The sequence below is a fragment of the Anoplolepis gracilipes genome, chromosome 7, assembly GCF_047496725.1.
Source record: "Anoplolepis gracilipes chromosome 7, ASM4749672v1, whole genome shotgun sequence".
NCBI lineage: Eukaryota > Metazoa > Arthropoda > Insecta > Hymenoptera > Formicidae > Anoplolepis > Anoplolepis gracilipes.
Window position 1 is genome coordinate 8395826 of NC_132976.1, and position 16009 is coordinate 8411834.

Consider the following 16009-nt stretch of genomic DNA (forward strand, 5'->3'; position numbering starts at 1 on the left):
TGTCTAACAAAAAATATCCTACAAATAATCTGTACATGTGTAACTTTATTTTATATATGTGTATAATATATATTCTAAAATCTCTTAAAACGCACTGCTTTTTTTCTCTTTTGAAACATGAAGCTATACGCGTAATTTTATCCACTATGCAAATAAATAAAAATAGGTTGACCAGACAGGAACAGAAAATTAATATGATGAAAAATATCTTGGAATTTGGGAGAAACGTAACAGATATTTTAAACATTTTTCACTCGTCATTTCAATAAAAAATTGCAGTAAAAATAAACGAATTATATTATTAACTAACTGCAAAATAGTATTAATCAATTTGCGTGAATCGAAATTCAGTCATTTAATTTATTTTTTAAACACAGTTTTTCCACAATTGTGTAAAATGTTAACTCAGCAAAATAAAATAATTTTGTAATTTTAAGTGTCTGCAAATATTATATGTACTTTTATTATTAAATGGTGTATATGTACTTTATTATTTAATTTTAGGATTAATTTTAATTAATAATAATAATGCATACAAACTCTATACAGACATAAAAATCGTTCTCATTCATATCTGCTAAGAACGACGTTATCAATTATTTCTTTTACTTAATATAATAATGTTTTTGATAATAAAAACTATGCTTATTATATATACATATGCACATAAATTTCTTGATTTTCAGAAAGAATTATCTTATTTGACCAAGAAAAGGATTTCACCATAACTAATAATTTATCGTAAAATAAAGTAGCTGATTATTATATTAGCGAAAAGGCACGAAAAAAATATGATACTTCGAAGCACATAGAGATTCCCGATTTTTAAAGAGAATTTTGTCCTCAGTTTGATAACGAATGGATTTGTGTCACGCGCGGCCGGGATTTATCGATGCTGAAAATTTACCACCGCACTAGAACCAACGACAATTATCCAAAAAGTTGCCAACACGACAAAAATGGTCGACACAAGGGATTGTTATCGCATTGCGTGCTGCATACTGGATGTTTGATGAACGTTAATCGAAATATTGAATCATATGTGGCTGGACCTGGAGCACACGTACTTGACCGGTACGTCCTACATGTAGCACGATGATCGACGACAATACTTATGCAATACACACATATTCTAAAAAGAATAATATAATAGTCAATAAATATCTACAAAGTAATCAATCGAATAAAAATTTACGACTTTGAAAATCACATGTTAGACAATTAGACAATATTTTAACAAGGTAATTTTATTTATAAAGATTAATTACATAATTAATCTTTATAAATTAAATTAGTTGTTATAAAATAGGTTGTTAAAATATTTTCTTTTATTTTTTTAATCATCTTAGATTATATTAATTAAAGATTAAACTTTGAATTATTAATTTTATGAGAAAACAAATAAATAAAAAAACAAGTAAACAAAAAAAGGAAATGAGCTAAAAATGGTTCCATAATAATCTGTTAACACAAGGTAACACAAATTCTAAATATATCCGAATATAAATTGGACATAGCGATTTAATTCAGAAGTATACTTTGTTTTTTTTCAGTATTTTTTTTATAATGTAACATGTAATTGAAAAAAATATAATCAATTATTATATTAACATATGTACTTATATATATATATATATATATATATACATTACAATTTTAAAATAAGTTTTTTATTTTATTGCAACATTGATAATATAGAATAGTCTGGAAGAACTTGATCTCTTATGGAGCTGACAAAAAGACTTCTATATTATCGTGCAAAAGATTTAATAATTAATTTTGTCTCGGCCACGCATAATTTAACACGTTACATTCTTTGATATTTTAAAAGCTTTGCTTCAAAAGCATTATCGTAAATTCATAAGATATTCTATAGATTTAATCTAATTACATTCGTGCGAAATGAGTGTCAAAAGTATTAAAACAGTTAAAGAACGTTGAGAGATTCTCGATCTAATAATAGATGATTAATTAAATACATTCTGAATACTGTTAAATAATTATCAGAACCTTTGCTTGCTAAAGTTAATAACTTTCCTATATACTTAATAATCGGATAAAGTATTTTATAGAAAGCCTATACACGTTTCTCATTATCGAGCAGAGACGTTTTATCGCATAAGCTTATCTAGAATCACAATTTATAAAGGCCCCTACAGATAGTCTAATAATTTATTTTTCTAAGAAAAAAAATTATTAAATTGCAAAGGTTATTTAATATATTTAATTGATATATATAATTAGAATTTGTATTTTAAAGTGCATTTTAAATATGGAACTTAATATCTGTAATAAGTTTAAATTATCACTATTACGTAATTAAAAACAATAAATAAATATTATAGAAGGAAAAAATATATGAATCTTGAAGACGTACACGTAAGGAAACGCATGAAAATCGAAACGTATTAAGGCCTTTGATGTCCCTAAAGCACTCAGACCAAGCCATTCCACCACAGGGGCGAGATAAACGCCTGGTACGAACTGAGTGGAGCCCCCGCCAATTCCGTATAAAACCGCCTTTCTGCTTCCGGTATATTTATTTCGATGAAAGGCCTCGCGGTAACAGCTTGTGCATTACAGAGACGAGCGCGCCTTACGGAAACAAAAAGACGAGAAAGCATCAGAACGGAGGCGTAAAACGTGTAGCCACCCTTCTATTCGTCGTGCGCGAACAGAATAGAAAAAGCGAGACAACTGTGTTAAATCCCGATGACACACGCTCACAAGAAAACGTCGGCCGCTCTGTAAAAGTCTTCTATTTATTTATTTATGGATCGCTATAAGTATTTGATTGCGAAGCACTTCGATCGTAGATCGAAAGGCACCGGACATGAGAATAATTAATCAATCTTACGTTCGTATTATCGATAAACACTAATGCAGCTCGTATAATATATTTTATTGCATCATACATCGAGTATATTAACTTTTCAAAATTAATATGCGCAGAACATTTTTTATATTGAGAAATAATTCAAAAAATATTTATTATCAGAATAATATAATCGAAATATCATATTTTTATTTGCACGAGCTGTTACCGTAATTTCTTGAAATAATATGTACATATATGTAAAATTCACAACAATTGTATATGTTACAAATTTCTGAGATATTTGATTAAATTTGTACTTTAAAGAGAAGTGTATATATCAATACGGTATATGTGTACTCAAAGATGTCCTCCAACTGAAGTAAATTCCAAACCCCGCATGGCAACATAAAGCACAGCAACTGAATACGAATATTAGCACATGGCAAGGACTTTCCTTATAAGCACATGTAACCAGTGAGCTCTCTATTTGACAGCGCAATTCTCCAGGCAACTGTGTGCACGAATACCTCTATTCGTCCTCCTTTATTCTGCCCTCTTGACCAGGTGTGTGCAGGCGTTCCATACAGCTTTCTTATTTAGGCACGTATTCGGCACCGAGTGGATCTGGAAGAAAACACGGGTCGCTCAGCATTTACGCTGACATACACTGTGTTTGCAAATAAAAGTTTACGATTTAAGGAGAACGTTTGAAGCACTCGAGAAACGTAGCTTGAGTCTGGCGAGTTTTAACTTCAAGCGATAATCGTGAAGTGGCTTTATAACGAGAATTTCCTTCTGAACTGTATTTAAAACAGAATGCAAAACTTGTGATACATAATTCATAATTTCCTGTTTATTAATCAGGATGGGATATTTACGGTGATATTTAAATATAATGATAAATAATTCAATATATTTTCAATATATATTTTTACAACATCTAATAATTTAAACGACTATTAGTTGCATGTGTGTAATGACAGTTTTTTTTTTCTGGCTATTAATTAATTTCAATGATAGCTTTAATAATCCAGCTTCATTTTAAAAAATATTTCTAAAGATCTTTTTATATACCACATTATATATCACAGAATAGGGTCATATGTAAATATATATGTAGAAAGTAGAAACCAGCTCTAAATAAAAGATTATCTTACTGGAATTTCGAATGTATATATGATATATATATATATATATATATATATATATATATATATATATATATATATAGAGTGTAACTGGAAAAACACATATAACATATAGTAATAAATTTTCTGACTAATTTAGAGACGATTTTTCTTAAACAAAAATGTTGAGGCATCAATAATTCTCAACTTATAAGCGATTGGAAAAGAAAGGGTTTTTTGTAAAACTTTTGAGAGTTAAACTTTAGAGACTGAAAAAAGATTTAACACAATGAAATTCTTTAGTTAATTTCAGGTGGAGTTTACTTTAATAAAATTTTTCATTATGGCTTAGTTACAAAGATATACAAAAAAATTGAAAGTTTGCAAAAAAATGACGATTTTTCTTTCTTGATATTTTTACTGAGGAGAAAACGTCTTTAAATTGGCCAGAGAATCCAATATTATATATGCTATATATGTTTTTAAGTTACATCCTACGTATAAATTATATATTCTTTTATTTTTTTTTATTTAGAGCTAGTTTCTCCAACGTCATTCAACTTTAAGCTCGGTTTAAATTATATCTTTGTCTTTTTAAGATAAATTTAAAAAAAGACAAAGATAAAGTTTAAACCGAGCTTAAAGTTAAACGGACGTTGGAGAAACCGAGTCTTAATCATATAAATATATTTCTAGAAAAAGAGGTACGTTTAATAAAGTTAGAGAATAAATGAATATGAATACAACTGAAACGTGATTACATATGAAAACTCAATATATTCAAAGTGTGTGAATCAAATCAAAAGTTAACAAAATGTGTACAATTCGAATTGCTCCGCCAGCGCCAGTCGCTGAGCATTTTGTCGTACATTTCTCATAAAATCGATGTGAATTGATTGTCCTCCTGCAGGATACATTTTATGTTGTCAACGGAGAAAAGGGCGAGGGAAGGGAAAGAAGACGGAACATTCGGCGAGGAACGAAAAAATTTTGGATTCGCGTCATCGTCGTCGACGCGAGGCGTCGCGTAAGATAAGGTGACTTGTCGCGCGTGTGTTCCCTGACAAATCGCGCGGTGAAATCCGTGATTTTAAAATGCAGCTGTTCCGCGCACGTGCGCGGCATAAACGGCGACATTATACGACGGCGCAACGCGTGCAACGGTGTGTGCAACACGAAGGCACGCACGTGCGGCAGGTGAAGCCTTTACGTCGGCCGCGCGACGGTCGGATAACATAGGAAGAGAAGCTTTATTGTCCGTCGTATCTTGCTGACAGCACGCGCCGGATTCCTCATAAACGAACAAGTTGTCCGGCTAAGTGAATTTTCACCGGTAAATTTGTTCGTGAATTACGGGCGAATTTACTTTCGCGCGAAACTCTCATGCTAGTCGAGACACGATGTGTAAAAGAGAATCTTTGAGAATCTTTGAGAAAATGTATAATTAAACAATCGGGAAATCCAATATCTTCCTTTTGTGATATAAACGTAACTGGAACAATAAAGAATATATATAATAAAAAAAGATAATTATTTTTTTCGTAAGTAAAAACTAAAACGGTTTCGTTCAGATCAAATGTATATTTTCTGCAACGTTCGAGTATTAAAAATTTTTTTTTTTTTTTATAAAATTCATTACGTGAAATTTTTTACTCAAGCTTTATCAATTGTGTTGAATAACAACGTAAAAATATCACGAATAAAATACACGCTAACCGAGATTTTCAAAAAGCATTCAAAGCAATTTCTCTACAGAAAGAGCAACCACCTTTGTCTCTCTCCACTTTACACGCTTTTATCTTCTACCAGAAAAATAGCGTGAACGTGAAAACGTAAAAGGCCACGGATAGTAACAGTTCTAGGGTCATTTCTGACGTTTACAAAACGTTTTGCTTAAAATGAAAGGTAGCATAAACGGTCTTACGTTTTTATAAAAGTTAGTTACATTCAAACTACCAAATATTAGCTTAAGAAGAAGACAAATATGTTCCTCATAAAATTTCGCCCAAACACATTCCACGAGCGCATTCCGCGTCTAGCGTGTACTGCAGTCTAAATTTAATATGCTTTGCGGCTAATAAAGCGGAGAGAGAGTACTATGCGTAACACGCGATCAAACGTGTACGTGCATCAATGTGAATTAATTATATTTCTTCCCGGGGTCTAACATAATTCTGAATTTCAAATTAACGTTTTGCGCCATCAATACAAATTGTCAATTTACAGCGCATATCTAATTTTGATCTTTTCGCTTAAAGAGAGTAATTCATTAAATCTGTAACTAATTTATTCACACATAGTATCTGTGTTTTATATCAATATATAAACATATTAATTCATGTGAAACACACTGATGTATAATTATTAGTGATACCTTTGCGGAAGTGATGCTGTTAAACAGACCTTATTATATTATTATCTATATTTTGTTTGTTCATAAATTAAAAAATAAGATTAATTAAGTTTCAAGAAAAATGCTAATAAACCTGTGATTCGATGAGTTGCCTGAATGACGTAAACGTTCGACACTGACGAAATCAAATCGGATAAATAAAAGAAAAGCCAATATTCAGAGCACTACGCAGGCGTAGTCCTCGAATTCGCTTTGTTAGCAAACCGGTTTATAACAAAGGACATCCGTCCTTCTTTTTCTTTCTTTTTTTCCATCGAAAGTGCCTCGATTAGATTCCTTTAAGCGTGAAGAACTCGCTTAGACGGTTGCAGACACTGAAACTCGCTAATTAAAGCGATCAATGTCGTGACGTCACCACTGCACCCTCTCGTGAGGGTCATGTCCGATGCTGCGAGAAGTAGTTCGGTGTCCTGAATATTCCGTGTTTCGGCCGAGACGAATAACACCCGCAGAAACACGGTAAAGTACACAATGAGAGGACACGAAAAGTCAAGTGTACTTGTACCTGAGCGTACATCTCAACTCCTGATAGTCACGGTACTTAAAGTTGTCAGCTTAATTCGCTTGCATTTTTCTTACGCCGAGCAAGATTTGCCTGCTAAGTCTTGTTTGTTTTAAGTAGCAATCATTTACTTTCGTAAAAGTCTTCTCGCTAAAGACACAATGCATCCTTGTACTTATCTATCTAAAAAGATTGTCTTTCTATGAAATATTCACGACAAATTTACATAATTCTAAGATCTACTTTTTCCAAATTTTATGGTGAAAAGTTTTATAATAAATAATATGTTTAAACGCCTCAAATATTTCCTTATCTTGTACTCTACTGTACAAAATGCTGTCTTAATCTTTCTTTTAACTTTAAAGGGCTCATGAATGTTACTGTATTACATGGTATATTAAATACCTTCCGACATCGCATTTTTGTTAAAGCTATTTCAGGTACAAAGTGACCGCATGGAACAAACTTACAAAAATCCCTGAGAAACTTCAGCGTAGTACGGTAGGTTACGCCGCCTCGGACTAATTTCCAACTTTCCCTCAGCAAAGTTTCTAGTGACAAATTATCTTGCGCGAAAATGGAGTACCACTCAAGATTCAACGAGAAATTTTATTACTCGCGGTAGTGCAATGAGCGACATAAAGAGACAAAAGGCACGAAATAAAAGATGAAAGAGAATTAATCTATAGTGGCAATTCGCGATGCATAAACGCTGCAATTCTAATGATAACACAACTAATAATATATGTATTTTGATACATATTCGTTCTTTTTTTTCAATCTATATTTTTCGTAGTTATGTGTTAAAATTAGCAAGTATTATAATGCATTGTGAGATGTATTTTAAACGCATCATTTTGCATTAATATATAAATAACTAATACTGTAAAATTATTTATAAGTCTGTAATTATTTTATAAGTCTGTAATATAAATATCTATACAATCTGCAGATAGCAAAATAAAATTGGTAAAGTTTACAGTGTGTGAAATTATTTTTATACATCTATAATGATCGGGTTGTAATAAATTGTTTTTAAAAATAAATCTAAATGAGATTATTTTGTACAAAGTTACGAGTTACTTTTAATTTGCGACTTGTATAGGATATTTTATTTTTCCAAACACAAGAAAAGATTCGTTTTCCAAAGTCTTAAACGTCAATGTACCGGAAGAATCACACAATACAATATATAAATTCGATTTGAAAAGACATTTTTTAGGTATCAAAGCTCATTTAATCCAGACTATAAACTACGAGAAATGGGATCGTGTTACATTATATTGTACGAGCTGGCTTCTCTCGTACATTGGCGGAAGTCAAAGCACGAACCAATCATGGCACCTAGTAAATCGAGTTTTGGACGAACAGCGCGATGTTCCGGCATAATTTGATTTTCGTAAGCAAGTAAACGAGTTGCGTGCCAATTCATTGCGCTCTTGTCTTATTGACTTTACATGCGCAGAGATATTTCTCGCGTATGTACATACATATTACACACAAATATTTATAATAAATTATATATATATATACATATATATATATATATATATATATATATATATCTACTTTAACGAAAATGTACGAGATGAAAATTTATTATGTGAAAATATATTCCAAGGCTAATATTAATATTATATAATTTTAAAAAAGCTGTACTGTGTTTTACATTTATAATGTTAATATAGTATAGATTATAATATATTTTAATAATAAATAATAATTCAATTTACTCAACTGTTAATCGTTGCAACTTATAAATATTTCAAAACTTGCATTGCAACTAATAAAATTTTATTTGCATATTTTCTTGTTAAATTCGTACTACCTATTTATTCAGATTACATCAAAAGCATCGGTGCATCTCATTACACAATAGTATCGTAAATGAAGTAAATTGTTTGCACATTCAGGTGCGATATCTTTTTTTTTTATTTTTTATATTGTACAATATTATCAATGCGATGCAATTTAAATAATAATTTTGAAAATTTATCAATTAACTGAGATCTCTGTTCCTTTCTCGCTCAACTCGAGCATATGTTGTCACGATTCGACAACGAATCTCTGTTGCCGAGGCTTACCAAGATGCCATCGGATGATCTAAGCGAGATGATTTCTCACCGCTCTGGACCGAAAGTCAGTTATAAGCTAGTAGCAGCTTTCCAGGTTAAAGATCTCGTTCGGTGCGCGAGCCACGACAAAAAGTCGTTGCGAGTGGTGGATCGATGCCACAGTGGCGACAGCGTGGCTCCAGCCAAGGCAGCAGACATCGTCGTTCGGTGTGGGTATAGATATATACACGAACGTACACACAAACGTCACACACGCCGTCGTTCCTCCATCGCCATTCCCATTCCTGCGATCTCCTTTCCATCCCCGTCTACCATCCCGTCCTCATCCCCCGCGTTCGCAAACCACCCTCTTTATCCGCGGGCCTCTCCGATCCGTACCCATTCTCCCCGCATCCCCGCGTTATTCGCCCCTGGGCGCCCTAATACGACCGCGGAGCCTCATGGCCTGTAGTTATGAGACTGCAATCCACATTTTGACGGAATATTACTTCCAGTCGGGAAAACGTATTGTAAGAAGCGTCCGGACGATCGCGAGACTGCTTGTACAACGTCCATGCGTACGCGCTAATCTTTTAAGAATGAGATAATTTTTATCAATGTTGGTGAAATACTTTGTTTCTATTTAATTAATATTATTTTATATTTTGTATAATCTTACATAAGAAAAGAAAGAGAAAAATAAAAATTTCTTTACTCATATCATTTTTTAAATATTTGCATAATGGTTGAAAAATAATATTTATATAATAATGGATTATATTTCAAGTCTTTGAGAAAAACCGTGCAGGATTATTGTAAGCCATTGAGTCTATCTCTACACAGGATGCAAATGGCTAATGAATAATTTTGCCTGCGGAAGGGTTTACTGTGAACCGGAGCGGACTGGCTTTAGCATCGATGTCCGATTATAATATATTACACACACACATATGTACATGCATAGCCACACACACACACACACATATATATATATATATATATATATATATATACACGTATACACACATAGACTACATTATACAATAATAGCATATGTATGTTTAAATACTACGTATTTATCATTTTCACACTTCTTTATTTCCGTTATAAAAATCTTTTTGTTACAATCGAATAAGACTGAAATCCATGTTTTAGAAAAAAATAACGTATAGCCAAATCAATATATATTTAATAGTTCATAAATAATTGAAAGAAAATTATTATTTTAATTTTGTTATTTTATAATAATAGCAAGTACACAATCTTTGTCTTTTACAATTATATGTATATTTCACAAACTCTTATTCCTAATGGTTTCTAACATTAAAAACGATCAAAATAAACATAGCGTTGGTTTATGAGTAAAAATTGCGATGAAGAACGAAACAAGTCAAGCAAGACATACGAGAGAGCATCTCCAAACAGACAAATCTAGGACGTCTTTTGTACGATAAAGCATAATTTCGAATAGATCTTATTTGTGAGAAAGAACTTGATTTATTATTATCTATACAGAAATCCTTTGCCGTAAGATACACTTGAGAATCCATCATGCAACGATGCGTACAAGAAAAAAGAATCATACTTTGTAATATCGAGAAAAGTTTGGCTCAAAAGAATCTTGGGTAGACTAATTAAGTTTCAAAAATCTCGATGGAGAAAGAGAAAGAGAGACTTATGCTATCTTTAACCATCATATAATCATCATTATTTATAATCATTCTTGTCATATCGTTATAAGAATTAAAATAGAAAAAGAAATTCAGAATGAAAAATTGTTTTGAAATAAAGAGTACACACATTTAAATATTTAATATAATCAGGTCTATCAATCTTCATAAAGATAATTCTTTTTTGTTGACAGAAATTTATTATCTTCAAAAGACAACAAGTCAATTATTTGGCATTGTATGTAGAAAAATACTTTATATGTATAAAAGTTTTTGGGATCGCTGAGTGAGAATCTGATGATGTCAGAAATAGAATTTGATAATAAACAGCTGTCAATGTTGCTGTTTACTTATCACACAGTACAAGACAATATTATTAAATGCTTTTATTAAATTCTTATCCAATAAAATATTCATAAATATAATAAAAATACTCATAAAATAAAAAGTACATATGTACTGATGTTAGAATGTACTTGCAATTTAATTTTATAAAATGACAGTTTAAAGCAAGAAGCATATTGCTGCGCAAATTAAGCATTATAAAAAAATCATCGTTATTTTATTTTTATGTTATTTTCACACAAAATATTATTAGATGTATTTATAAATGTAATAAATAAAAAATATTTTTAAACAAAAATTTCTTCTTACAAATTTTTTGGCACTTTTATACCTTTCAACTTAGAAATATATTTTTATAATAATATTTCGCGTAAAATATCTTAGTATTTATATTTATTATTTAATATAAATAATAATTTTATCAATATTTAGAAAAATATTAAATGTTTTATAAAAAATTTTTTATATTCAGTCCATTCCGGATTGGAAATAAATTATTTGGCTTTATAATGGTTTTAGATTTTTCATAGTATATTTTGACATATTAAAGTTTTGACATATTAAATTAAAAACTATAAAAGTCGTAAGAAAACCTGTGCCCTAGAGTTTAATATTCTAAAATCTTAAATAAAACATAAACAGATTCCGTTACAATGTCATTAGTTCAGGAGAGTAAAGATTGTCCTCCGAAATTATTCACGTTTGTCGCGCTTGCTCTCACTCGCTTCGTAGTGCATTGTTTTTACTAAACCGATATATTATTCGGTGTGATATTATTCGCGCGTCGGTTGGTTTGCGGGAACGTGATCGCCGCGATGGGTTCGTCTCCGGGTGACGACGAGTGAATACGATCTACAATTTCATCCGGTTCTGGCCACTCTCTATTACAACGTGCCAAGAGAAGACGCGCTGGGAATAGGAGTGCATCCCGAAATGTTACATCTTCCTCCGGGCGTCAGTCGACCAGTGTGGGTGTCATTCGTAAGGCGCGTTCAATGTTATCTCGTCTAGTAACATCTAGTTACAGAGAACATCACAAGGCTGATTAGAAGCGTGCGCGGCGAAATTTCGTCTGTTTTGTGTGCGAGTTTGTCGAAAATTCCCTTGGAGTGGAAAATCTTACGAAAGATTTAAACTTTTTTGGAAAATATCTTTCCAGAAGGAGGATAGACTGTATCATTAATCTATAATTAATATTTCTAATTTCTATGATAAAAAAATCAATATTTTATAATTAGATTTTTCTCGTGTAAATTTATCTAGAAAAATAAACATCTCAAAATATTTTCTGTTAAGCTAATCTTATCTTTTTTAATGTAGGTATTTGTACTTTAAAATTTCTAAATATCAGTCATCAAAATTTATCAATTCAGTGAATCTTATTTTTCCTTTATTAAAAAAATTCGCATTCAATTGTGTATAGAAATATACAACGTCATTTTTAATTTATAATACAAGAATAAATTCGTATTCATTATTGATGCATGTTTTATTTGTCAAGCATTATTTTTGAAATATCGTGAGTGCATTGGAGAGTTAAATAAGATATTAAATAAGACGTTAAACGCGAATGTGCCGGATAATCGCAATCTATCTCTTAAATGTGCTCGATTTGTTTCACAGTCTGAGCAGAATACAACATAATAGTCAAACTATTTAATAAGAAAATGCATCTCTTGTCAGAATTTGCCGTTTCTATACGCATTTGCCATTTTTGCTCTGTAGCAATTACAATGCAAAGGAATATATGAAAAAAAAGGCTGATTTCATATTTCAAGACACATTATTTAACAAAAACTATAAGTATCAAAGAGAAATATATTAATATTTTTTGATAAATAAAAAATCAGCAAAATGTATGAAAGATAAATTAATAATAAGGAAGCGAAAGAAAGTGAGAAAAATGTAAATAAATTTTTTATCTTAAAAATGGTGCATTAAAACATTAGACACAAAAGAAAAAATTGTTTATAATAAATTGAGGAAAAATAACTCTGATTATTTGTGGCAAGATAGAAATTCCTAATCCGTTAATTTTGTCAAACAATTCACTACAAATTGAATGGTTAAAACAATATTGTTACATTAAAGCGACAAAATTCTTAATAGGTTTTGCTTAAGAATTTATGTTTTATAATATCACTATATCGACAGCAAAACTCTTTAATAAAGTTAGCCTGCAAATGCACTTTTATTTCACTGAATTGTGTGTATAATTGATATTACGCGCGCGATGTAAGAACTTGATTAAATTAATAATATAAATTGTAAGCAGTTACGATAGAAAAAACAACTTGAGAAAATTCTTATTTGGATAGAAGAAAAAAGAACTTGAGAAGACTCTTATTTGGCTCGCAAATGTGCAAATTGCGCGATGCACCGTGAAACACTCGTTGAGACACCAACGAAATTATTCATCGAAGTCTCAGCGCTGCACGCGAGAATGATACAACTTACAGGCTTACAGCTTGCAGAATGGGGCTGAACGGGGCGAAGAGTGTTGTGGCGAAGCCCTTAACCCTCTTCGTTCCGTAAATACACCACAATGCCGACGACGCAACGATGTTTCCGATGCGCGCGCATATGCAGATGCAAAGAGTTTCTCTCTCGTGCGCAATAATATCTTTTTTTTTTTCTCTCTGTCTCTGTCTTCCGCTTCGCCACTTTTACATGCCCTTGCGGCAAAGTTTGTAATTAATTTTCGCGGCACAGCATAACGTAATAACCACCCTTCTCGCCTCTACAAGAGCGCGCCTTGTTAATCTCTCTATGGGGAGAGAAATTCTGACCTTCACGGTTATCACGCTAGCTTGAGTTTGCACTACTCTTTGTATCCCTGCTTACCTTTTATTACTCGCGTTAACGCTTACACGCGCAACGATACATTCAGTGGATTATCTGCGATAATTCTCAGATTTGTTTTCTTCCTTTGTGTTTACATATCTCGGTGGCGAAAATAAAAATATATTTAAAAATAAAAATATAAATCGATTTTTAATCGGTATATAAACTATATTAACTTAAAATTGTATATATAAATGTTAAAAGAAAGAAAGGGAGAGAAAGAAACTGTATAAAATGTCTGAAAAAACTTTGGCATATAAGTGAGATAAATGAGATAAAAAAATTGCGTATGTTTATAGTTTGGTTTCGTATAAAAATTTTTAATATTGAATGACTGGCGGAAAGAATCAAATAGGAATCGTTTGGCAATCTTAACATATTCTAACTTACTGACGTTATCAGTTGGATCACCATTTCGCTCTCTCTTCGCGTCTAGATAATTTATTATTACGAGCGCGCTGCATGCGTTATCGATCGGTAGTGCTTTTAACGGTATGGCTGGAACTCCTCTGGCGAGCTTATTTTCTTGACAGGAGACCGTCAGTGAAATTTGTTGACCGAGATTTCAGCGAGATCTCCAATATATATAAATATATATGTGTGTGTGTGTGTAACATCGTTTCACGATTCTTTTAATCTCTTCTCACCTTTTCGCGATGATAGATCACAAGTAGCAGCATGCAAACGCGTTTCAAAAATATTGCGAAAAGGTTCTGGCGAATTCCCCAGTAAAAATTTTATAAAGGTTATTATGCATTATGTTTTTCTTTTCGGAAATTTTTATATACAGAATTCTATTAAATTTTTAAAAATTACGTGAAAAGATATTATAAAAGTACTCAAATAGATTCCGACTAAAATAAAAAGTTTTTTGTTTCTTTTTCGACATAGTGAAAATATAAATCTGACAGCATCTAAAAATATAGGAAAACTATCCTTTGCATTTAATTATCAAATTTTTTTGTTTTTCAGACATATAAATTTTTTGAAAGAAAGCCAAAAGTCCCTCATATTGAAAGTTTGGAAATTAGATATTTCACGTCTCTTTAGATCTTTTCACACACACATACATATACATATATATATATATACATATATTAATAAATACCAGTTATGCTTCCAGAATTGCATCTGCTATTTCCCGCGCATAGGTAGGTACGCTCCCGTTTAGCCCACGATTATCAAAGGCAGGCGTCGATTCTGCAATTTAAACGCTAAAGCGCGTGAAACCGAACTCGATACGCGGTAGTTGTATCTGCGCGAATAGCCATCACAGATACGCGTCGAATCACGCGGCGAGATTAAAGAATCTCCACGAATTGCATCCGCGCGCACGTTTGCATTTCGCCGTCGATTTTCCTTGTCAACCGACAAAATCCGCGCATATCACACCGATATATTTGAAGACAACAACGGTATTTGATAACACAATATCGGATAAAGAATATCCCAAAATCGCAAAAATATATATTTTTCAATTACATCATTTTGAAATTGTACATTTATTACGCGCGCGCGCGCGCGCGTGTAACTAGATCTAATTATATAATAAATATCTTTTTTAATTTAAGTATAAGTAAAAGAGAAAATTACTTATACATTTCATTGATAAAACAACATTCAACGCGGATAACAAAGTAAAATTTAATAAAATTTATTCACTAATAAGTTCTTTCACTAATAAGTTTCTTCAGGGTAATTACAATTACGTGACAAAAAGAAATTTTTAAATACACTCTGTTATTTGTCACTCATCTCTACAAGTTAATATCTACATTAATAAAATATAATTTCTTAAAAATAGAAATCTTTTTGAAAAGATTTTTTTGTGCAATTTTAAAAGACTGCACGCTTAAACCAGACTTAAAATAATATAAAAAATATAAAAAGAAAGAACAGAGAATAGACTGCATACGTAGCCACGGTATAAAAGTTATTGCGAATACATTTGTATGGCGCACCTAACTGTTTAGCATAGAAATAGAGACAGTCGAATTTCTTTATTTCTTGAGGACCGTACTAAATGGATTTACAAGCTTAGTCTTTCTCATACGTTGCAGTACCCCAAAAGAAGATAAATGAATCGTGGACAGGAAGGAGGCGCGAAAAGTGGGAAGGGTAGAGCGAAAAAAAGGGAAGGACAAAACGATTGTCAAATCCTTTTGTTGTTCTACGACGGGAAGGGCTCGTGATGTCGCTCGTAATCGAACGTGGGTTTTTCAGCACGAAACGCCAA